Here is a 25,041-nt window from a genome sequence, read left to right as displayed (position 1 = left end):
GGGGACAATATGAAATCTATAAGAGAAAAAGATGAAGGAAACTAAGCAAAAAGAAGAAAAAACATCGAGCAATGATCGAGAGTGTCTGGACGCACCGGGAATTCGTGCCACGTACGAATAATAAAAACGACGGGGATGTTGTACTGAAATAGCATCGTTCGACAACGACAAATACCGATAAGAGTTTAATAAGCGAGCGAGTGTAAGGAACACGCGCGTGATTAACGCACGGTACGACACGACGCGACGAACAAATTTAATGTGCAGCATATAATGAACAGACGCAGAGGTTCGCGAACCGCACAAAATTATTAACGCATTCATTTGCCGACGCAATTATATCCGAATGTCCAACACGGACGATTCATATCTCACGGGAATTCCTCCGAAATACGTGCTCTTTCATTCTTGATCGCACCTCTCAAATACGGAATTATTAAAATAATATAACAAATAATATAGAAGGTAATTCCTAAGTACAAATAATTAAAAGTGATTTCTCGACTTACTTTAGGAAGAAAAGGTCCTATGTGTGAACATATGTCTTAAATTACTTCATTTTCAAAATATAGGGTGTCAAAATTGATATATCTGAAATTTATTTAATTAAATTCAATTTATTTAAATTCATATATAGATGTATTAGTCCAACATCTCGCTTATTTGACTGTAAGTGACGCTTCTCTTATTTATATCCGTTTCTATCAATGTGGTTTAATTTTAATCTAAGTTCAATAAACTCTTTATCTTTAAGAATTAGAAAATCTTTATTTTAAGAATTAGAAAAAGATGAATAGTAAGTTAAATTAATTGTAAAATTAAAGTTATAATCTACATGGTTGGTAGAAACATTAGTGAACATTAATGGAGTTATTCATATGACGATCTTGTTTCTAATTTATTATTAAGAAAAAAATGAAAATTTTCTCAAATCTGAAGAACACTTAGAGATATATTCAAATTTGATGTACGTTATATTTTTTTTAATACCGATAAAATATTTTTACATTCATCAGGGGCATGTGTATAAAATATACCCATTCATATTACGGATAATCATACTGTACGAAGTAGTTTAAGACATATGTTCATAGGATCTTTTTATCCTAAAATAAATCAAGAAATATCCCCTTCAATTTTTTGTTCTTATTTATGCTCGTATTCATAGTTCAGGCCTTATATTTAATTCCTTCCTTAAATATAATGTCTGACTATGAATACAGATATTAGAAATCATCCTAATTTGAAAGAGTTTAGTTAAAAGTTTGTAAAGAAAATATTATTGAGAATACATTATGAGAATTTTTATAGATAATTTACGACATGCGTGATATTATTTCTTAAGGAAAACTGGAATAAGTTTTTCAACTTTAAGACTCGCAAAAAAGACACGCGAGTAGTTTCTTTAATTGTTTGAAAAATCGAATCTCTTCGATTTTCTTTTTAATATTGTGTCATTCGTATCTAACACACACACAATATCTAATCTATTAATAACCATTCTCTTTAACTAGTAACTTTTCATATGTGACTAAACTCTCATCGGGAAAGCGCGAATGTGGGCGTGATGCCTATCCAATGCAATTATTTTCGTCCACACGGCACGATAGAAAAAAAAAAAAATCCGAACGAAAGAGAAATAGAATACGTTGCCGGTCGGCCTTGCCGGTTGGAGCCCCTCGGCGGCATTCGGGTCGGGGCAACTGGCCGCGACTACGGCGATGTGTTTCGCCGTCCTTGAGGCTCTCAGAGAAGGCCGCGCACGAGCCCATAGAGCAAAACGACTCTCAGCTTCGTCGGGATCGGTATTCTCGCCTCCACCACGCCCGCGCGACCTCTCTTTTTTTCCCTCTCGTCTCCCTTCCTATCCCCGGAACCGGACGAGAGAACCGGGAAGATAATTGTGTGTGTATGTGCCTTTGGGATGTGGACCTTATGTTGTCTTACGTGCTCGCACGCAAGTATATTGTTAAGGAATACTTGTGAATTTAACAAGAGAGATTCCCATACCGAGACATTTGTTTTTCAAAAATTCTTATAAAATTAGAGACTTAAAGAAAATTATACGCTTGCAAAATGAATTTTTTTTTTATTATGAAAAAATAAGATAAAGAAAATTGTTTCTTATAATATAATAATAACATGATGAGATGTACAATATTAATAATAAATAATAATTATTGTTAAAGTACTGTAAAGATAACAATGATAAATGAGAAATTTGATTAATCGAGAAGATATTTCAGAATTGTGATTCATAGTAGGGGGATGAGGGCTTCATATCTCTTCCTATCGTTTGAATTCACTATTTCACGAGCGTAATAAATGACTCACTGATCAAACTTTTTGATCAGAATCTCTTAATCATCGTGAGAATCATCGTGCGAAAATAACTGTACTAAAAGTTTAAATAATCAAAACATTACATGTTTAGATTTAAAATAGTATTTTAAATTCAAATACGTAGTGTTTTGTCTATTGAAAAAGTTTAAAACTAAAACATTTTTAAGTGTTTGAAAAATGAGGATAAAAATAAAACACATTTCTTTTTACAGCGCAATTAGGTTTTGTGTTCGACAAACATCTTTAAGTGTTTAAAAAAAAATGGAGTCAAGTAATATAAAACATTTTAATGTCTTAAAATTAAACACTTTTTTTCAGGGTGACTTCAATAATTTTTAGTTTTAGAAAATAAAAATTTAAACACATTTCTTTTTACAGTGCAATTAGGTTTCGTGTACGACAAAGCAAGTGCCTTCTCGTGTGAATCAAAGATAAGCAGTACAGGCACGCGTCTCGCGTCTCACCGGCCAATAATTAGCCACGATGGCACCCGCGTGCCTGCGTAACCTCGCATCCCCAGCTGTAATTACCTCTCTCGCTAATTAATGCACGCTACGAGCACGTACGCGTAAAGGTTTACGCCGCTGGCAGAGAAGCCGGGCAGCATATGGTCAGTATACTGGATGTCTCGGAAATCGATCGCCTGTGTGGCATAGCCTTATATGTAGTCACAGCAAAAATATATTCCGGAATGGTCTGACGTAACAATGTAACTGGTATTTCTTTCATTAAAAATTTCTCAAGTAATTTCATGTTTTTATTATTATATTATATTCTGTATTCTGTTATTAAGCTTTAAAATTAAATGTTCTTTGAAAATTTTTTTCTTTCTCTCTATATATTAGAATTCACTTAAGTTTCATTCTTTGAAATCTGCGATTAATTTTATTAATCCTTAAATTATGAAAAAGATAGAATTACATTATTTGGATTGTGTATATTATTATAGAACTTGTTTAACACTTCAAGAATACTGCCGCTATTGAGTGACAGTATTGTTATCGATACGTAAATTTTATGTACAAGGAAATAGGCCACTCTTGATTAAAATAACACAAGTTTTTCATATTTTTCATTTTTAATGATGAAAATATTTATAATCTCTACTTTTAAAACACAAATAACTTAATTATTAACTTCAGAGGAAAGAAAGAGTAACCTCACTATCAAATTCAATCTCGAAATAATACAAGTAATTCAATTTTTATTATGTATGTATTGTGTATACTTTCTCATAATATATATATTTAAATAAAAAATATATATATATAATACAAAACTGCGCAATAATTAAAATTACTTATTACACTCTCTATTACAATATTGATCTAAAGCATCTAAACTAATTTATAACAGAGTTTTAAAAGCTTATCTCCATTTATCATAGCTTTTAATATAATAGATTAGATCTCCTGATAATCTCTAATCACAGACATAGTGCTCAATGACCTCGCTCACTTCTACGTAAAATTTATATATTGATAGCATTCTAAGGATAAAATCGTATATAATACTTACAAGAGAATCTTTGGAAATTTTAAGCATAGAGCAAAACATGAACAAAATTTGTAACAAGACATAAATGATATTTTGTATACTTTTGCTATGAATGGAGCCTATCTTAATATATGTTTATTAAATAAGCATAAAATTTCTAATTAAACCACGACGAGAAATATTTTTCGATCGCAACTGATATTCGATACATTCTATGAAAAATATAAGATTCCACACCTTATGACCCCCATTCTATAACTTTTATAACAGTAACTGTATCGTTACATTGTCGTTGCACAAGTTTTATACATATACATAGTAAAAAAAGCTGCTTATAACAATATAACGATATCGTTACAGTTATTACTGAATAAGGGCTTTTATGTTTCTATTATCAAATTGAGTTAGCAACTATGAGTAAAACAGATTCATCCTCTACGTATGTAACCGTTGGAGAGATTAAGGAGCAACTCCGAAACTATCCTTCGTTGCAACATAATATAAAACGTATTGTGCAGTCGAGGACGATATTGGAAGTTTCGCAAAGTTTCGACCCAGGAAACTTTCCCTCGAGTTACATCCATAATTCTCGTGTGTGCTTCTATCTGCTCGTGCGTCGAATGTATGCCAGCAACGTGTGCCGTACAATGTGTCGTGAAAAGTGTTTTTCTCGCAAATCACTTGAGAACACCCTCATGCCGGTACACCAGACGGCCTTTATTGTACATTAGACGATAAATCGCGCATGATTCCGCTTTGTGCGAGCCTTACAAAGCGCAATTAATGATCCAGACTCTCGTCCTCATCGTGTCGCGTGCCTCGCGTTCAATACGTACACATACACAGTATTTTTCTTAGTAGGTGCTGAACCGTTTTCCCGCTACTTCACGAGAAAAGTTTTTTTTGTCGTGCAGACGCAATGCGGAAATATCGTACGTAATGAAATTTACATTTTATTTCCTATCCAAGCCTGGAATTTATAGAAGGAGAACACGTGTAATCGACACAGTTATAGTTAAAACTTTTATATATAACTTGATTTATCGGTCGAGATATAGGTATACATCTCAAGTTTTAACATCACAAGTTTTAACACGTAATAAGACAGCATTGCTAAAATAAAAAATAACGCAGTATTTTACGACGAAAAAGAAACCATCGTAATCGAACGTTGAAGTGATATTACTGCACTGAAAAAAGAATTCTAAATTTTAATAAATTACTTATTTGAATAGTATCAACTAAATATTTACTAAATGTAAAGATATATTTATTTGATATAAGAATCATTAATTTGATTTAATAATCATTTTTTATTGAATAAATATTTATTTACCGTTATTACTAATTATTATTACTAAATGTTTTATTGGCACTCAAATGTGTGCTCAAATATGTATTTATTAAAATTTAGTATATTTTTTCTCAGTGCGTACGATCGCATCTGAGTGGAAATACGATCGAAATGCGCGTCTCGCGACAGTGCGGAAAGGATTAGCAGGATCATCATCATCATCATCATCATCATCATCATCATCGTCGTCGTCGTCGGCCGCGGGATTACGCGAGCGTTAAAAATCCTTAACGACGCCGCCTACGGCGTATATTTCCGACGCGTCGCAGAAATGACGCGGACGTCGGACGGTGACGAGACTCATCGTGTTCTTCATGTTGCTGCCGGGTAGATAAACCTGCGGTACGACGTACGACCTGAAAACGATTCCCGCGGCGGTTTTCTCGCTTGCAAACGTGATCGCCGCCGGAATGCGACTTGCCTGGCAATAGCTCGCGCGAGAACGTCGCGTCCGCGAATTCCAGAGGCTCGAATGAGGCGGAGCGGAGAAACGTACGCACACGCGTTTGCGACGCATGCATGGAGCCATGCATCGACACCATTTTTCAACAATGGTGCGATGTAAAGCAACTAGCTCCGTGCCAGCGGAAAAAAAAATGCATTGGATCGAATTTCGCGGCTGGCTTTCGTATCGTGTTTCACTGAAGTAAAAGAACCAGTCCTATTAGAGCGATGTTTCGACTTTCTTAAAAAAAAAAAAAAAAAAAATATGGAATTTTTTTGCAGGAAATATCCTAAAAGGGCTACTTTGAGTTTTTTGATCTTTTTGCAAAAAAAAATTGTCTTTTTCAACAAAAAAGGACCCCTTGTGTAAAATCTCTTAACTTTTGAAAAAAATTAACTTTTTGTAGCTCATTCGATTGTTTGTCGTTTGCATATATAGGTACATTTCGAATTTTTGTTTGCACAATTCTGGTAAAAATTATTTAAAAAACAATTTTGTGGGAGTTAATTTTACTATCTTCCCAACTACGAACAAATTAGATTTAACTAGTCTCAATCGATATAGTTTCGTTTGCACACCTTCATTTAAAAAGTTATTAACAATTAAAGTTTCGAGAACGATCAATTCAGATAGATAAATAGTTCAAATCGCAGTTACTATACCCAAAGGGTCTGCTGTGGTTGAACTGTATACTTTTGGAAAAGTGTATTAAAGTAAGGTAGATATATTTCAATATTTGGCGAAAGTGAGAAAGAGTGTTCTAGTGCAATTTAGTTTAAGAGTAAAGAACAGACTTTATATGATATGAATCAATAGATTTTTGTTATGAAATTAGTCAATTCTTTTCGTTTGCATTAATTTAAAAATTACTATATTTAAAGCTATCTACAAACATCTAATAAATCTTCAAAACAGTCTCCTATTTCTTATAATTATAAATAGATTTAAATATACGTGTAGGTATATTTCTGGAGTCATCTTAGACACATTTCAAATTTTTACAGTTTATTAGACGTAAGCGAACGTTGGCTTTTCCAGCTACACGCTCAAAGAATTCGCTCGCGCTGTTTCGCGCGAAAAAAAAATTTCCGATGTCAAAGCGTGCGTTCACGTTTCCGCTCCGTTGAAGGGTTAATCTGTCGGGGAAGCGTGCGGTCTTGGGGGGAAAAATGCTGCAGGGATAGCTGCGAGAGGTTATTGTATCGAAACCAAAACTCAACGCGTGTAAAGCCAAAGACAAAAGACATAACTCAAATGTGTAAAAAAATGAAATACACAATCGTGTTAGAAGAAGCAGATTTTTTTATGTAGAGAGAGAGAGAGAGAGAGAGATAAAAAATAAAATGTTATGTAAACTAAAAAAGTTACAGAGAATATTATAATATAAATAAGTTTTATATCAAACCAATGTTAAATTAATCAAAAAAATCTGATGTGGGAACTTAATTTTAGAAAAATATTAAAAAATTAAAAATTATAATTGTTTATAATTATACAAACATCATAAATTTTTGTAATTTGATTTCATGTAAATTTTTTCAAAACTATTTTCTAATGAATTTTTCTAAGATCATAAATTATTTTTTTTAAATTGTTATAATTAAATCTAAAACTTCTTGTTTTCTATCACACGGGTTGTAACACTTTTGGCAAAATGTTAGGCAAATACATACTTGGCACGTACATACAGAAAAACATCATTCTATTGCTAAGAAAAGTGATTACTCAATTTCTAATGAACTTATAATAGATGTATAAAGATGTATAAACACATAAGACTTTTGAGACACTTGAAATAAGTAATTACTTATGTACAGTATGTATTTTTCCGTGTATAGACACATGTCTAAGCTCTTGTTTACATCAATAAATACGTTTGACACATGTATGTCTTTAGACAAACGTTGAAAATGTCGGAAAGCGATAGAAGTTTACAAGTAAATTGCGTTATTATTCATAGAACGCGACAACGATGCATAATAAATAAATGGGAAATAGTAGCATCAAAATATTTCTATCATCGTGGCAATTTCTGGGACTAATTAACGCTGAAATATTAATCTGGTAATGTAAACTACAGCTTTCAGTTCTAAATTTGAAAACCAAAGAGATACACTTAAAATATCATACGATCATAACAAATATCATAACAAAAGAAATCTTAAAAAATGTGACAAACGACAATACAGAATGTTCTTGAGTATTTTAACATAATTTTGTAAACGTATCAATTTATGAAAAGATAAATAACAATAATAACAAAATTAAAGATGTACAAAATTGGAGATATACATAATGTGAATTGTAAAATATTTAAAAAATATTTAAGTCAATATATAGTTTATAAAAAAGATTATTTAAGGAAAATCGATCCCAAAAGCATCAAAGAATCTTCTGTAATTGAAATTCAAATATCAGGTATCGGTATTTGTGTCATATATTCTGTGCAATATACTTCGTAAAATAATTTATTATATTCATTAGTTGTAAATTTTATTTGGCGTTGCGCTCAAACAGCGAAAAAAAAAACGAGAGTACAATTAACCGCATACTGATATACTAAATGATAAGCGTTCTCCATGTGCTCTGTGTAAATATATTTACTGCAATCTCTGAGATAAAACTCGCTAACAAATCCCGAAGTTATCAACTAGTCTAATATTTATAGGCCAATTCCAAAGTTCGAACTGTGAATCGCAGGAAATTCCAATGAGAATTAAAGTAAACTTATTAGTTATTTATACACATCAGTATCCTTCGTTATTTTAATATACTTTCATACGTTCGAGTGAAGACGTTGAATGCAATCAATGCTTAATTAATTTATAACTTAGAAATTGAATCTCGATAAGGAGAGAGAACGATATATAACATATTTTTGTTGATACAAAATGTTACGTTATAGATATATACTATTTACTATTATAAATAATTCATTCGATTTCATAGCCAAAATGCAGATGTACTTATTGCAGATCTATGTAAATTAAATCAATTTCTTGTTGGCACAGCCTGCTCTATTCCTCCCACTCTGGTTCCTATATACATTGGACTGGATCATCCAGTTAGCGCCTAATTTAACATTCAATTACGCGATATACCTGAATCAATTTCGAGGACACTGCGCACGAATTACGCCTCTTTTATTGCTGGATATATTCGACTGGGACCTATTCACCGTTTATCGATTAGAGACATGCTTGTCATATTAGTGATGTCGACAGAGCAGAATGTATATTGACCATTCCATCAAAAAATTAAATATTTCATATTTTAATAAGTGCGTTATATTTAAGATTTCATTATCAATGCATATTTTGTTATACACTGAGAAACTCATTTAATTGAATAAATTAATTTTTTGTTTGGATATGAGCAAACAAATCCTTGATTGATGCAATAAAATAATGTAGTTGAACCAAACCATTCGATTATTGTAACATTTTACTCTGATAAACATTGATATCTGATAAAGTTGTTTATCAGAAATAGTATACTTTATTATTTTTAATATAAATATTAGCAAATTCGATTGGATACAATAGTGCATATTAAAGCCATTGTACAACGATTTAATCTATGTAAATTGCAAATATAAAATATATATTTTATTTAATAACATAATTAAATATATTGAAGGTTTTCTGTTTCTATATTTATATTATAAACACGTTGTACGTCAATCTGTGTACATTTAATGTGCAGTGTGCACTAAGTGTGTCCAATTGAATTCGTTATACGATCTGTTTTATTCCACATTAAGTGAGATCTACATTTTCATTACATCTTCACTTTCATCACAATTAATACTTGAAAGTAATGATTTGTTATAATAATTAAAATTTTAAGAGATAAAATAGATGATAAAATCAGAAAAAACGGTTTTACTGAATCTAAAGATATTAAAAAATTTAGCTAGATACAGATATGAAAGTAATTTTGTTGAAACATTGAAATCATAGAACATTCAAACTGGTTACTAAAATATTAAAAATTTTTGCAGTATTGTTCATCTTGCTTGAGATTCCTATGTATAATAATTATTTTTATAATCCGACAAAATTATTTCCAGATCTATATTTAAAGTTAAATTTTTAAATGCTTTAGCAAAATCATTTTTTCCCTATTATTTTTCTTCTAAGAAATTTTTAATAACTTTTTTCTTCAAAGTCTGTTTCTTTAGTTGCAACGTTCTTTAGTTGGACGATTCTTTGAGACCTGTTATCGGCTGTCTTCGACGAAAGGAAGGCGATTGCACTAATAATAAACCACAAGATAATACGATGTTAACAATCGCGCGGTTCTCGTGCATTTTTCTTTCTTCTTCTTTTTCTTTTAGTATTTCACTGGAAAAATGAATGTTTTTCAGTTAACTCGTTAACTCGTTAAATCGTTCGGTTAAATAATCGCTTTTTTTTTTGTATAGTTGAATGCGTGAGCTTTGTACAGTAACGGACGAACCAAAGATTGAATTATGCCGAATTATTTCTGAGAGATATACGGATAATGACACACGGTCATTTTTTGTGACCGAGACGATAGGTCGAAATTATAATGCAGAATTGTGTCTCTGAATTATACATTTGAGGTTCTTATTATGAAGATCAGCCCTTAATGAGAATAACACATTTAAATTGAAATTCCCTTACATTACCTGACATTGCATTTATTCGGAGTGTCAATTTTGTGTTGTGTCAAATTTATTATTTTTCAATTTTTTGATTATATATAATTAATTTTTTAAACTGCCATTTAGTATTGATGTGTTTAAATATTTCTAAACATTGATTTGTAACATCGAGGTTTTTATTTTGTCAGTTTCTCAAAATAAAATTTTTTATTGATCTTTTGTAATATTTTATGATCAATATCAACGAGCAATTATTATTATAATTAGTTACTTAATAATATAAAAAGTATAATATCTTAATTAAATAATATCAGACAATTAAATATTTTGTATAAGAAATGTATATCAGTAACATTTTTGCCAAAAATAACGAACCAAATTTTTTTATACAGACTTCAATATTTTAAACATTTATTTTGATACAATTTGTCTCAATTTTCTTTCACAAAGCACAATACTTTAACTGGAACCCAATTTGCGAATCGACCAATTTTCTTTTGTAAAACGACAGATGTCGAAGCTGCGTGTCTCACAAAGATTAAATATGACTTCCGGAAGTGCTGAAGAAAAACGGCGTTTGGCCTAGCAAACTGCCTGCTCTAGCAGGCTACTGCTGCTGTCTGAGTCTATCCGGAACATCCGCTATTCCAGCGATGGTGCGACACGAACGCGAGATGACATCGATTTTCTATAAATCTATATAATAACGTATTCACGGTGGCCAGGGCGTTATCCCCAGTTTCTCTCGCGTACGCGCGATTACTCTTGTTCGACGTCGAGACTGCGACCAATTTCGGTATGATTGAAGTAGAACGGTAAGAATTAATCAAGTAAAATCTTTTTATACAAATATTATTAACTTTTATATAACGTTGATAGTTTTAATTATTTATTCATTTATTTCTTTCAATCTTTATCAATATCAGTTTTTCTTTAATGATGAAAAAATAAATAAATAAACGAAACACTGAAAGAAAAAAATATAATAATTGCGATTACCGATACACATATAGTTATTATTACTAACGTTATAACAATAACTATAAAAATGGAGCTTCTAATCATTAATTATTTTATTTTGCAATTATATATTGTATTATATATGGTCACAAATACGAAACATTTTTCTCTCAGTATAATACACTGAAAAAAATTTCTAGTTCAAAATGAATCAGAAGATTCTGATTATATCAATTAGAATTACTGGTTATCTCAACTTTATATTAGATTAGATTCAATCAGAAAATTTTGATTTGTCCATTTATAATTAATTGGAAAACTCCGGTTGAAAATGGACAAATAAATCGACTATTTTGTTCTTCTTTTTTGTGTATGACGCTGCAAATCCGGAAAACTATACAGCAGGAAAACACTAGACGAATTTAATTCCCCTTTCCTCTCTCCCTCTATCATCCAAGATTTGATTTCATCATTCTGCGAGTATACTTGGCGTTCTATTGTCAGGGAACGACGCGCACAATGAGGCCAGAATTAGATTGCAGCTGCACCAAGAAGATGCATCACCGCGTTCATTCTTCTTCGCCACAGTCCATGTTTTTCGTAAGTTTCTTTTCTCGCCGTTGAACGATATCTTTCGAGTTTCTGCACGGATACTTCTGTCATGTGTATAATTTTTACGTAGCAAAGAGAGAAATCTTATGTGCGAAATTTTCAAAACTTTAATTTACATTATCATTTTGCCGTTTACGAGAAAAAGTAAAGTATTTATCATTAGGTAATGTACATAATTAATGTAGTGTGTATATATATATATATATATATATATATATATATATATATATAAAATGCAGTATTTAGATTGAAAGAAAATATCTACTAAAGTATAAATGTACACCTCGATGTACACTGAATCAAAACTGTACGTAAACACAATAAAATATTCATTGAATTATGAAAAAATAATAAAAATTGATCCAATGAATTTTCATAATGATTTAGATTATAAAACTATTACTAGATTTCATTGCAAAAATGAATATATAGTTATGTATAAATTAATCCAGTTATTGTATCAATGATTAATTACATTAAGTCGAAAATTAAGTCGGACATTGATTAATGATCATTCATTGGACCAAAAATGAACAAAATTTGTTTCATGATGTCAAAAGCTTGTCGCTAAAAATAAGTGCGAAAGTAGGTCGTCTGGAATCTGGAATAGATTGCTTGTATCTTAATGATAGGGCATTTATCACGAAGGACAGAAAAATCTCTCTGCAATGTACTATCGTAATGTAAATTTCTCTGATCATATTTCAAAATAAAATTTTATTACATCGAATACCGAAATCTCATACATACAAAATATCGAATTTTAATGGGCACAATAATTCAAGAATTTAATTTCATTACGATAAGATTTTGTTATCGTAATATTTCTTTTTAATTTTGACGAGCGTGTTAAATGATGAAACAAATTGCGCGTATAAATGTACCTTCCGTAAATGTCATGGGATATACTATCTAACGCGCTTCGGCCTTGAATTTCGATATTCCCAACTCGTTGTCCACGTTACTATATAAGGAATAAGGGGGCGTTTACAGCTGACGAACTGTTTTGAATGCAGGACCATATGTGTATCGCCTTCCGTTCCGATAACCGCAAGCCGGTTATCCTGTAACTATACTCGTTGACACAGAGAATTGCTATCTCCCTCGGATTATTACGTGAAGTGGATATCACGATCTTTCATTATGAAAAGTATACTCATACTGAAAAATATTTTTCCAGCAGAAATGCAAAGAATTTTGCCATCATTTGTTCTTATTACAAAATATAAATAATATGTTATAAATTGTAAATGTTCAACTATATTTATTTTACTTAATTTTATTTACTATTAACTGTTCCTTCTTCAGGTTGCAATTATTATGAATGTTGCAATAATTATTACGAATTATATTATATATTAATATCTGTTTTATATTAATATATTAATATGTCTTATTATTAACTTAAAGCTATTTTTATAATTTTTATAATAAGATCATTCAAGTCTGTTTTATCCAATTAATTTCGAAACACAAATGTATCTTGTTTAATTAATCCGTATTTTTCCTGACTACTTTCAGCACTTTCAGTGTGACTAGAATTAACGATTACGTGAACAGAACAGCGCTTCGTAAATCCTTTTTTAAATCGACCTTAAAACCACGATCTATTCGCTGCAACATTGTGTCTGTGTTGAATTGCAAGTTGCAACCTGAAAGTTAAGTGAGCGAGAGTGCTCATTGCATTCCAACGTAAATGGCTAAACATAACCTCAAGAAAGCGTAGCGGATCGAATTATCATTCCAGAAATCGACGCTAGACAAGTTCAATCACCTTCATAGATTACTGTGTATGAATAGACCTCTGTCAAGCTAACAGAAACAAATGAGGAGAATATAAAGACCTACTGAAGTATTTAGTACTCATTTTGTGCTAATTTGTGCTACAAAACAACTTTGTACCAAGTATCATTTAAAAGATAAAATTAATAAATTCGTGGTTTTATTAATTTAATATAAAGTTCAGGACAGTAAGAGGAGAGGAAAAAAAAATCAATTATTGCACATTGAACAAGGATAGTATCGTTTGTGTATACTGAAAGAAAAGAAATGTATAATTGTTGAAAGAGAGAACGTATTATGAATGAAAAAGCACGATATTAATTAAGTTTAAAACATTAATTTATTTTGTGTGATACAAATTAGTACAAAATCAGTTATTAATTATTTTTCTTATCTTTTTTTACAGTCTTACAACCTTCATTATTCAGTTAGTAAAACGAGTTTCTTCTAAATGGTATGTACAAAATTATGTTTTGTAGTATAAATCAGCACAAAATGAGTACTAATTCAACAGGTCTTTTTCGATTCTACTTGGTTCTGCTAGCTTGGAGGAGATTATGAATAGATACCAGAAATATATATATATGAATAGATTACAATCATCTCTGATCTCTATCAATAGATATAATTAAATACTCATAACAAAATTATCCGATATATCAAATCATTAATTCATATAAGATCTCATCTCTGTTTCTGTTTTATAAAATCTTTGATTAATTTAAACTTCAATTTTACTCCACTCAAGTGAGATCTACATTTTCGTTACATCTTTTATTAATATTTTAATTAATACTTGAAAGTATAATGATTTAATAATTAAAATAATTGTAAGAGAAAAAATAAACGGTAAAATCATACAGAACGAATGATTTTGCTGAACCTAAAAATATTAAAAAATTTAATTAGAGATACAGATCTGAAATCATTTTTTTTTTTGAATTATCAAAATAATTATATAGAACGCTTAAACTTATAGTTGCTAGAATGTCAAAATTTTTGTAGTGTTGCTCATCGTGCTTGAGTTTTTTACATAATTATTTTGATGATCTAATAAAATTATTTTCAACTCTGTATCTACTTAAATTTTTAGATTCAGTAAAATCATTCTTCCATGCAGATTGCCTTTATTGAGTTTAAACAAAAATAAAATTAAACATTTTTTAAAGAAATTATAATTTCTTCTGTGGATAAAGTGGAAAATAATAATTTCCTTCGATAAGATCTCACTTGCAGAAAAGTCAACTCTAAATTAATCAACAAGTCAGTTAAGTTCACGATTTTGAATATTTCCACTATATCAATGATCATATTAAATTATCGATTTGTAAATAGTCCAAATATCCCGATATATTTCCATGCAAACAGACGCAGGTGTGAGAGCTCTTGCGAAGAGAATGAAAGGAATTCCCGGCCATGCCGGCCTTGACAGGCCGTTCGTTCGTATCGTCGAACATTTACGCGTCGCGATTTGCAAGCGTTTATGTGCCGTGCGAAATCGCGAAATCCCTCTCTAAACGACGTTGTACGTCGCAATCTCGCTACAACAACGCCCAGGTGTATTTCGTAAATGCTCGTAAAAAGAAAAAAAAAGGAAGAACGCCACGGCCGGTATTACGCGATGGCGTAAGAGCGATTATAAGACAACATAAGTAGCCAGACATCGGTAATTAAGAAGTCGGTCGCTTTCGCCGCAGGCGCATCGCGATTTGCATGAAATTGCATTGTTGCGTTTTGATGGGATGCACTCCGCGTATCTCCCGTTATCAAGAAAGGAAGGTCGTATGAGCGTTCGTCGTATTCCGAGAAAATAATAATAGACTTATTGTAGCAGACAGTACAGAAATGCACTCACAAGCTGAATTTTTTTATCGTTGATATATGTATGACGGAAAACGAAACAAATTTGAAATATATCGCAATACCTACATGCGTGTATGTTAAAAATATCAATCAAGAAAAATATAATGTTGTATTTAAATATTATTTGTTTCAAATATTTCGAAAGTTTATTTATCCGCAAATCTATCATTAATTTATTACAGGCAAATTAAATTTATTTAAAAGATATTCTAAATCTCTTAGTAAATTTAATACCTCAAAATCAAGATTATTAAATTAAAATTTTGATTTGCTTATTATATAAAAACGTTTCTTCAAATTTTGAGTGCGTTTGTTTTTGACACTTATTGAAATCTTCATTTTGTCTTCCTTTCGCGTGTAATAAGCGATAAAAATAAAATAAAGCTCGTGAGCATAAAAAATAAATGAATCCTTTATAATATTTTTCAAAAGAGAGAAAATATAATATATTTCCTGTTTTAAATACATAATAATAAGATTTTCTAAAATTGGTAATAAGTATATTTTGAGATTATTATCAAGAAAATATTCTTTGTTAAAAAAAACCGTTAGTTGAAAGAAGAAAAAGGAAATTGTATTGTATTGAATCTCTTTTCTTAGCAGTAGAATAATATTTTTCTATGTATAACGTACAATAAAACAATACATCGCTATTATATGCAATATAATATGTAATTTTATGGCGTGTTCTTCATTCTACAATGATACAATTTTTAGTTAGCCAACATTAATCTCTAACTATCGTTCTAAATGCATTCGATTATTTCTAGCACAAGAGACGTCTACTTTATATATAGTATCCCCGATCGAGAAAGTAGCCTGTTGCCGGTTATTATTAAAGTACTCGTTTCGATTGCTAAGAATCTCGCTCTATCGCCAATGACTTGGAGAACCCCCTATAGCATTCGTGCTTATTGGATTATTCCGGCGATATTATGTGAATGTGGACCCATTGAATTTGATCTCAAAGTCTCTTTGCCGTCGCGATATATATTGAGCCGCAAATATTTAAATTATATTCGTTTTTCATAATTTTTTCTCACGATTATAACAGAATGATATACTGATTGCCAAAAGACTGAAAAACTCTTTGAACATAAATCTTTACATATACGTACAATTTGTTGAATTGTCAAATACAGACTTGACAGAGATTAAAAAAAGAAAAATTTAAATTCAAAATGGATTTATATTAATTATGAAAAAAGCTTGGCGTCTACAATTTATTGTATTATTTTCAGTTTTAGCAAGTATTTGTTTCACAATGTATCCTCTTCGTATTTCCAAGAGAAAGTTAAACAATCCCGTTTTCATTAATTGACAATGCGTTTCACGTTGTTTTATTTATCATTACTCACATTGTAATTGTTCTTCCGGGTGAATGTTTCCCACAATAATGTTCAATTTTTTAGTTACTATCAGATAATATCGTGATACTCGAAGGCGATTTCTAAACGCACGCATCTTGCTCCGGAATTCACGCACAGGAAACGCTCGGCGTTATAATGAGATGCAAGAATGAGATCCGAGTGAAAGTCACGGAGAGAAAGGAAGATTTTTCATCATCAGCATCATAATGCGGCACGCGATTAATTTCTGACCGCAGTTCGTGTTGTAAGACAGAGAAGAAACGGCTGATCCAAACGTCTAATCTTGATACCATTAGAACTTTTAAGAAAAATATTTTTCATTTAGAGCATAAAATTAAATTTGAAATTCAATTAGCATTGCGTCTATTAAAAAAAATATTACAAAATCATGTATAATAATTTTACAATTATGTTAAATTAATGTTTAATTCATGTTAAACTTTTCCTATATATGGAAGCTACATTCTGTATGCGGCTTTAAATTATAAATCCGACCCTCTTCCGAACCGCAACGGCTGGGTAGACGTACCAGGACACCGTATAATTACACGGCCTTTAAAATTCCCCGAGAAATGCCCTGTTCGGAAGTCAGACACAACGAACTGGGTCGCCCAGAGATCTTTGGCAGGAAACAAGCTACGTAATCACGCCGATGACGGTCGACCTGAATTAATATCGCCATGTCGAGAAAACCCTCGAAAATAACTGTTCTCTCTCTGCATTATTACTTTTAAAATAATCGCATTTACATGCTATCACACGCTAATCTATTCCCCAAACTATTAAATTATCAAATTTTATATTCAAAATGAGATTAGTGCAAATCTTATATTTTTAAACAAATATTTTACTTTTTTTAAATAAATATTTTATAATTATTTTATAAACAAAGATATACAAGTCTCTCATATTCTCCATTAAAACATTTAATTTTCCGCGTTTTCTTTTAAAATTGTGTGTATTTACATTCGAATTTTTCATTCAAGTTTTTCATTCAATAATCATGGAATCATATACATGCAGAAAATATTTCACAAACATTGTTTCGCTGTCGGATCTCAATGATCCTACTTAAACACAATTATAATCATCGTAATTTTTTCGTTAACTTCAGTGTGCCCCTATCTACCCTACCAATAAAGACCGGTTCATTTCAATTCAATGCTATTAATTCTGAATTCAATGCTATTGATTTTATTTAATTCGCTTATTTAGTTATGCTTTCATATTCCTAATAGAGGTTATGGCCTTGATCATTTTGTTTTATTAACTTGCAGCTATTTAATTCATAAAAAAAGATCAGCAAAGAATCCTATAAAAAATACACATATTTACGCAAAATATAATAGTAATTATCATAATTAGCAGATCATTTTATTATTTATAATAATCAGTGAGTCTTTGGAAAAGTTTATCTTCAACAATTTTGATTAAACAATTACAATAAGCAACACAATAATTAATATCTTCGTTACTATTACCATAACGTTCTCGATTATGCACATTTGATATAGTTGGGATAATAATAGATATGCTTTCAATTACTGTTCAGAACTCGATCTTGTTCCGCTGTTTAACCCGCGCGCACTCACGTTTGACCGAAATTGATTACTCGTATATCGCCATCGGCTAAATCGTTCGCCAAACTACGAGCCCGAGGGTCTGGTCTGGTGGCTACTACAAACACAAAATGTCGTCCTTATATGCGGTTAACGTTCACTCGATAATCAAATGCATAAGAGGTAATAGATCCTGTCAAGTTCCTCGACGACGCCTCCAAGCGCCCGGACGACTCTTACATCATGCCGCGTTAATAGAACGCGCTCATTTGCAATGCGGGCAGCATTGCTGCTTTCGTCAATCATTGAGAAAAAATTGCGAAACTGCACACAATTAGACTCCGCACTCCGCTAGCAATATTTTGCGTCGGGAGAATGTTAATTTTACACGGAAAAAATGACATACACTGTTCGTTTTGATGAAGTACACCTAATTTTGTTGGTCCATCAAAATAATTGTGTAGGACGTTCAATCTGCTTGCTAGAATGTGCTTGCTCAAAACTTTTTACAGTATTATCATGCTTGAGTAACCTGCATAATTGTTTTAATGGCTCAATAAATTTATTTTCAGATCTAGTTAAATTTGTAACTTTTATACAATACTTCAGCGATACCATTGTTTCATACATCAATAAATGATTGATTTAAAATATTTTACACTCAATACGCGATATGTCCATTCATAGTAAAGTTGAAAATTAGATACGTTTTTTTATTATATTATATTATTATGTCCTATTTAAAATTTAACTTTTGATTCGTGATGTTTCTTTAATGTTTCGATAAAAAAAGTTCTGTGTACAGTCAAGATTAAAGATCATTACATTAAATTATTTTTTGAAGTTACAACAAATTCTTTCGTATAGATATACTATTCAGTTATTTGTTCTACATGAAAAATAATCATTCATGAGATAATTCATGTGAATAATTCATGAGAATAAGTAGTTTACATGATAATACGTTAACGAGATAATAAATAGCGATATATATTTTTTGTGCTCAGCAAGTGAAAGCGACGAAAAGTTCTCTGTATCGAGCTTTTACTTTCATAAATTACAACATAATTTAGAGAGTCAGCTCGAACAACGTCGTTCCCGTACTCTTGACCCTGACTATCTTCAAGTCACCCACTTTCCTACTTTAGCACTTAGGACTTACGACACCAGTCTATACGAAATTCGAGCGTCGCTACTATTTTGGAACCCATCGCGATCTATTTTTATCGCCAGTAAAAGGGAGGGAAAAAGAGATTAAAAAAGAGAAAGAGAACGAAGAGAGTGACAGACTAAAATAAAGTACACGGATTAACAAGATTTTGGAAACTTGATTTATGCCAAAGTATGTCAAGTAAGATGTTCATATAAATCACATTAAAAAAATTAGATTATATAATACTTTTCTTCGTTAGATTAATTTGGAATTAATTTGGTAGATTGCATGTTATTTACACATAAAAAACTCGATTTTGCTAAAGACTGAAAATTTAGCTAAATACAGATCTAAAAGTAATTTTGTTTGAATCATCAAAATAATTATATATGCCACTCAAATTGATTTCTGAATATTAAAACCTTTTGCAGTATTATCATTAACGCTTAAGTGTTTTACATAATTATTTGGATAGTCTAATAAAATTATTTTCAGATCCGTATTTAGCTATACTTTTAGATAGCTTTATTAGCTAGTTACATTTTTAGATATTTCACAGCAAAATTATTGTTTTCATTTTATTATTAAATGCACTAAATGTAATTGTAGTATTTGGTTACGATAAAAAAATATAAAAAATTGAGAGAATAAGAGTATTATGCATTGGTTATTGAAACTCAAAGATTGAGTATCGAGAGTCAAGAATTAAAAACACCTTGATAATTATAAATGTAGCGAATGTTTAGCGAAATTTACATGAGTATACAAGATGTACAAGATATAGCAAACGAAGATCCGATATATGAATTGGCACACATTAAAAATGTACAGATGTCGTCGCCGCGTCGCAAAGTAAACTTCTACGATGATTATACTCGTCACCGTCTGTCGACATGTCCGTAACGGCAAAATGTTCTACCGCGTTATAATCGTCACCACGAAGAAGAAATTCTCGGCGAGAAGAGGAATGACAGAAAGACGAAGAAGCCAGTTCTACGAGCATGCTCCTAGCGGAATTTTCACCTCGCGAAAATTCTCCGGATCGTTAAAGGAGACAGGAACATCGCAACGTGCATCTTCTCCGTTTCCTCTACTCCATCTTACCGCTCACTCCTGAGGGAGGAAAGAACGAGTGACCCGGAAATTCCGACACGCCGATGTGGATATTGGACATATTTCTTCAAGGCGAAGCCTTGGGTGAGCCTCGTCGCAGGTCGGTGAGAAATTTTTCATGTCAGGATCATATAACAATATTATATGATTCACGGAGGCTATTCCTACTTTTCTCTGTTGAATATTAAATTTAGAATAAGGATGTGTCAAAAGAGATCAGATACTGTTAAAATGATGTTCTAAAAAATAATGAAGAGTTGCACATCGGATTAAATTACTTTAGAGCCTTGGTACTCTTAAAGCTTTTAAACTCTTCGCTTTCTCTTCCAACATTCATTATTTCTTATTATCCTCGTATATCGGCAATTTATTTTTTCTATCTTTTTTCATCTCTCTCTTGTACTATCTCTTTCTCTTCTCGAAAAGCCCAGTTTGGATTTTATGTTCTACAAGCACGCTTCTGCACGACTGCGCAAAAACATTTATATCAAGTAAATGGATAGTTTCCAGATAATACGTGAATTAGTCCTCGCAATTTTGAAAGTAATATCAAATAAATTGATGTAATGTTTATATATATTGGTATGTGTGTGTGTCTGTAATATATACATTAATTCTCTACGCAATCATATAAAAACGGTTATGAAATTGTTACCAAAATTTAACCTTCATTAAATTACTACCTACGACCCTATGAGAGCTGCGCAAATCGTCCTTGATTCTATTGATTCAATCGACATTTCTGATTAGCGTACGCTTATTCATCACTTTTGATGGCTGATAAAGAATTACGTTTTGCTGAATTTTTTTTTAGAAAGAATTTATGCTCTTGAATATACATATATCTCTGGAAACAATGCGGAATTTGTAGAATAATGGGTAGCAGCACACGACAGTGGAATTTTGACGCGCAATTTTTTTTCATTGTTGGTTTTTAACGAATTATGTATGAAGCTTACGAAATGCTTTTTTGTATATATGTTAATTATGTAAAAAATTCTTATAATCATTTTTTTTTCTTAAGAGATTTTCATAAAAAAACTTTATCAATCTGAATTTTTAATATAATTTAAAATATGCATAGCGTCTTAAATTATAAAGCATGTGTGCTTGATTAAAAATACTAGTTTGTCATTTCAATTATTTACAAAACATAAAATTGATACTATAGTGATAAAAATCAATTTTTGTATTAGATAGATTTTTATTAGTTTTTTATTTCTTTCTTTGAGTAGTAAAATATTAGGTGTTGGAATTAATTCGTAGCGTTTTACAAGTGATGGGAAGTACTTTCATTAATGTATTTTTTAATGCTCATGTGAAATAAATAACATTCTTTCATTAAAAAACGCTACGAATTAATTCCAACACCTAATATGATAATGCTGACAATTTATCTTATCTTATTCTATTATTGCGCGAATATTAGCATATAAAATGATAGAATATTAATGCATGTAAAATGATATTACCGAGGATATTATTCATGAATGAGAGAATTAAAACGATATGTTCATAATAAGAATAATCATAGAATCAGTGATATCTCATCCTTTCCTTAAATCCTATTGCCAAATCAGTAGATCCTTCCAGATATTTTTATTAGAAAAATGTTTTAATATCACGTTTCCAAATTACGTAATGATAATTTGCAATTATATAGTCATTTAAAATACATAAGCATCCATATTCAGAGATGAGAAAAAATATTACTAACTACCTTCAATAATTAACACACGACTTTTTAAATAACAGCAATTAATTTTAAATAAAGTCTTATCTGGGAATTCATCTTATTTTCTATCTTTTGTCTTCAAAATTCATTCTACAAATTTTTAAGAATTCAATTAAAAATCCAATTAAAAATCTTCCATTGTTCCGTTATGCGAGAAAAAAACAAAGCTTTGTTAGAACTGATATTTGCGTTATTCCTGTTCTATACGTTCCGCGTATAAGCGATTCCGTGCTTTGTACACTACACAAGGATACACATTTCACGCGAGTACTATTGTTGCTCGGATTCCACTTGACAGAGATACGTATCATAGTCATTCACGCGCCTGCAAATTAGGAGCGCCGACGCAAAGCGATGATCATGCCGGCGAAACGATGATCGCAAATGTTGATGATTCTACCGAAAAATGCGATACATCCGGTATCACGGATATTTATACATATCTGACGATGGATAGTCCTGTTAGCATCCTTTTTCAAGTCATGCTTCTTTATCTCTCTTAATATTTCTGAAATTGCGTCAGAACGAACGCTACCAATGCTACGAGAAACGAGCCATTGAACGATGAGGAATATATAAACCGATAATGCGGCCAGTTTCCTGGCGAGGAAATCGGATTTCAAAGCACGTGCGACGATAATAATAGCGTCATCGCCGGCTACGTCGCGCGGCTTTAAATGCCTCGGCATTAGCATCATCTCCGTATTTGAAGTGTTAATGATCAATCGGTGATGATAAACAAGTCCCTCCTTTTTCGACAGTTTTAAAATTATCACGTGTTGACACATATAGAGTTACCATATTTGAATTACAAGAAAAGTGTACATATGTACAGTTTTTAAAAAAAGATGATCCAGGAAAAAAATATAAGATATAATTTGTTTAATGAATTCCAGGAAGAAAATATAAGAATTTGTTTATGCATTATAAATGTATTTAATAAAATAGAATTTCTAAAATATATTTTTCATTAACAATACTTATTAAAAGATCCTTTAAAAGATCTGATTTTAATGCAATCATTTATAAAACATTTTTTTTTAATTCGAAGGTACTTTAATAAGTAATTTCCATTAAAGAATTTTTTTTTTTCCAAACTTTGATTATTTTTCCAACATTATTATGTACTTCTGGTTTCAGATAATATTCAATAGAATATTAATAAGTAATTTCAATGAATAATGTCTTCGATGTATGTACATTGTAATGTACACAGGTCTAAAGAAGTTGATATAATTTTTTATAAATATTTTATTTCAAAAAATTTTACGATATTAAAAAGAATACATGTATTTTTAAGGTACGGCTAATAAACCTACACGTATCGAATGGGACGTGATTCAATTAAACATGAACGAAGAAACCGAGAGAGAGGACAATTCTTACATTAATGTTATGTAATCGACATCACAAACGGAATATCTTTCTTTGGTAAGCTCCTGTAAAGTGATAATAAAAATTCGTAAGGCATAAAACGTATACTAATTGTGCTAAGTGCATTCATCGCTGTTCAAAGCCTCATGAATAAATTATTATTATATCTTTGACTTGCGTACTTATTACACACGGAAGAGCGATTTTGCTGAAAGATCTAAAATTTTGCTAGATATCTACAGGAAATACTAAAAATAATTTTATTGGATCATCAAAATAATTTTGCTAGCAAAATTTTTAACTCGAACTGATTGCTAGAATATCACTTTTTTGCAGCATTGTTCATCAATCATTTTTTAGTTTCCAACATAATTATTCCAATGGTCCAACAAAGTAGTTATTGTCAGATTTATATCCACACTGAGAAAAATTTCTGGTTGAAAATGAACGAACCGAAAAATTCTGATCAATCAGAATTCTGATTATCATAATTACACGGAAAGAACTATTTTGCTGAAGATTTAAAAATTTAGTTAAATATAAATATATATAAAAATAATTTTATTAAACCATTAAAATAATTATGTAGAACGCTGGTTGCGGGAATGTCAAAACTTTTTATGACATTGCTGATAATGCTTGAGATTTCTACGTAAGTATTTTCATGGTCCAAGAAAATTATTTTCAGATCTATCTGAATTTTTATCCTTCCACATCGTTCTTTTTCCAGAATTATAATAGATTTAATGAGAAAATTCTGATTTGTCCATTTTTAACAAAAATTTTTATTAATGCAACTTTTCCAGTATAGTAAAATTTTCGATCTTTTAACGAAACCGTTCTTTTCGTGTAAAAACCGTAAAAACTACTGTCCGGAAAGTGTTACGATCGTTCTAATGTCTACTTGTAACGTCGGCGTTTGCAGGATCGCAGTCGAGAATGTCGAACATTGGCTGCGTTTTGTAAAGTGCATGATGTATCATTTTATTTTTGTTGTTCATCGTATGTTAAACAAAGATAAAATGATACATCATACGCTTTATGGAATCAGGGAACTGTCGATAGACGTTCCCGGTGCGTATCACGCAACCGATACGCGATATACACGCCCACGCATAAAAAAACATGCGCAACCCGGTACGGTTAACGCTGACAAGGAAAAAGAGAGCGGCAAGGACGATACGATACAATGGGGTGGCGAACGGAGAGAAATAACAGCCGCAGATACTTCGAGAGCAGAATGTGTTTAGA

At 31.1% G+C, this 25,041-nt stretch overlaps 1 protein-coding gene and 1 long non-coding RNA gene across 4 annotated transcripts in view; one reads left to right on the top strand and one right to left on the bottom strand.

Annotated features, from left to right (window-relative positions):
- The window catches only part of Asap (ArfGAP domain of ASAP), a 60,071-nt gene that overhangs the window by 32,013 nt on the left and 3,017 nt on the right, over window positions 1-25,041 (bottom strand). The gene's annotated exons all lie outside the window — the stretch shown is intronic.
- Window positions 12,053-23,958, top strand: LOC105143582 (uncharacterized). Its single transcript, XR_845767.2, has 2 exons — window positions 12,053-20,781; window positions 23,717-23,958. It is a non-coding gene; the product is annotated as an uncharacterized LOC105143582 (long non-coding RNA).

The sequence above is a fragment of the Acromyrmex echinatior genome, chromosome 2, assembly GCF_024713525.1.
Source record: "Acromyrmex echinatior isolate Ae372 chromosome 2, ASM2471352v2, whole genome shotgun sequence".
In the NCBI taxonomy this organism is placed as follows: Eukaryota; Metazoa; Arthropoda; class Insecta; order Hymenoptera; family Formicidae; genus Acromyrmex; species Acromyrmex echinatior.
This window is presented reverse-complemented; position numbering and strand designations above follow the sequence as displayed.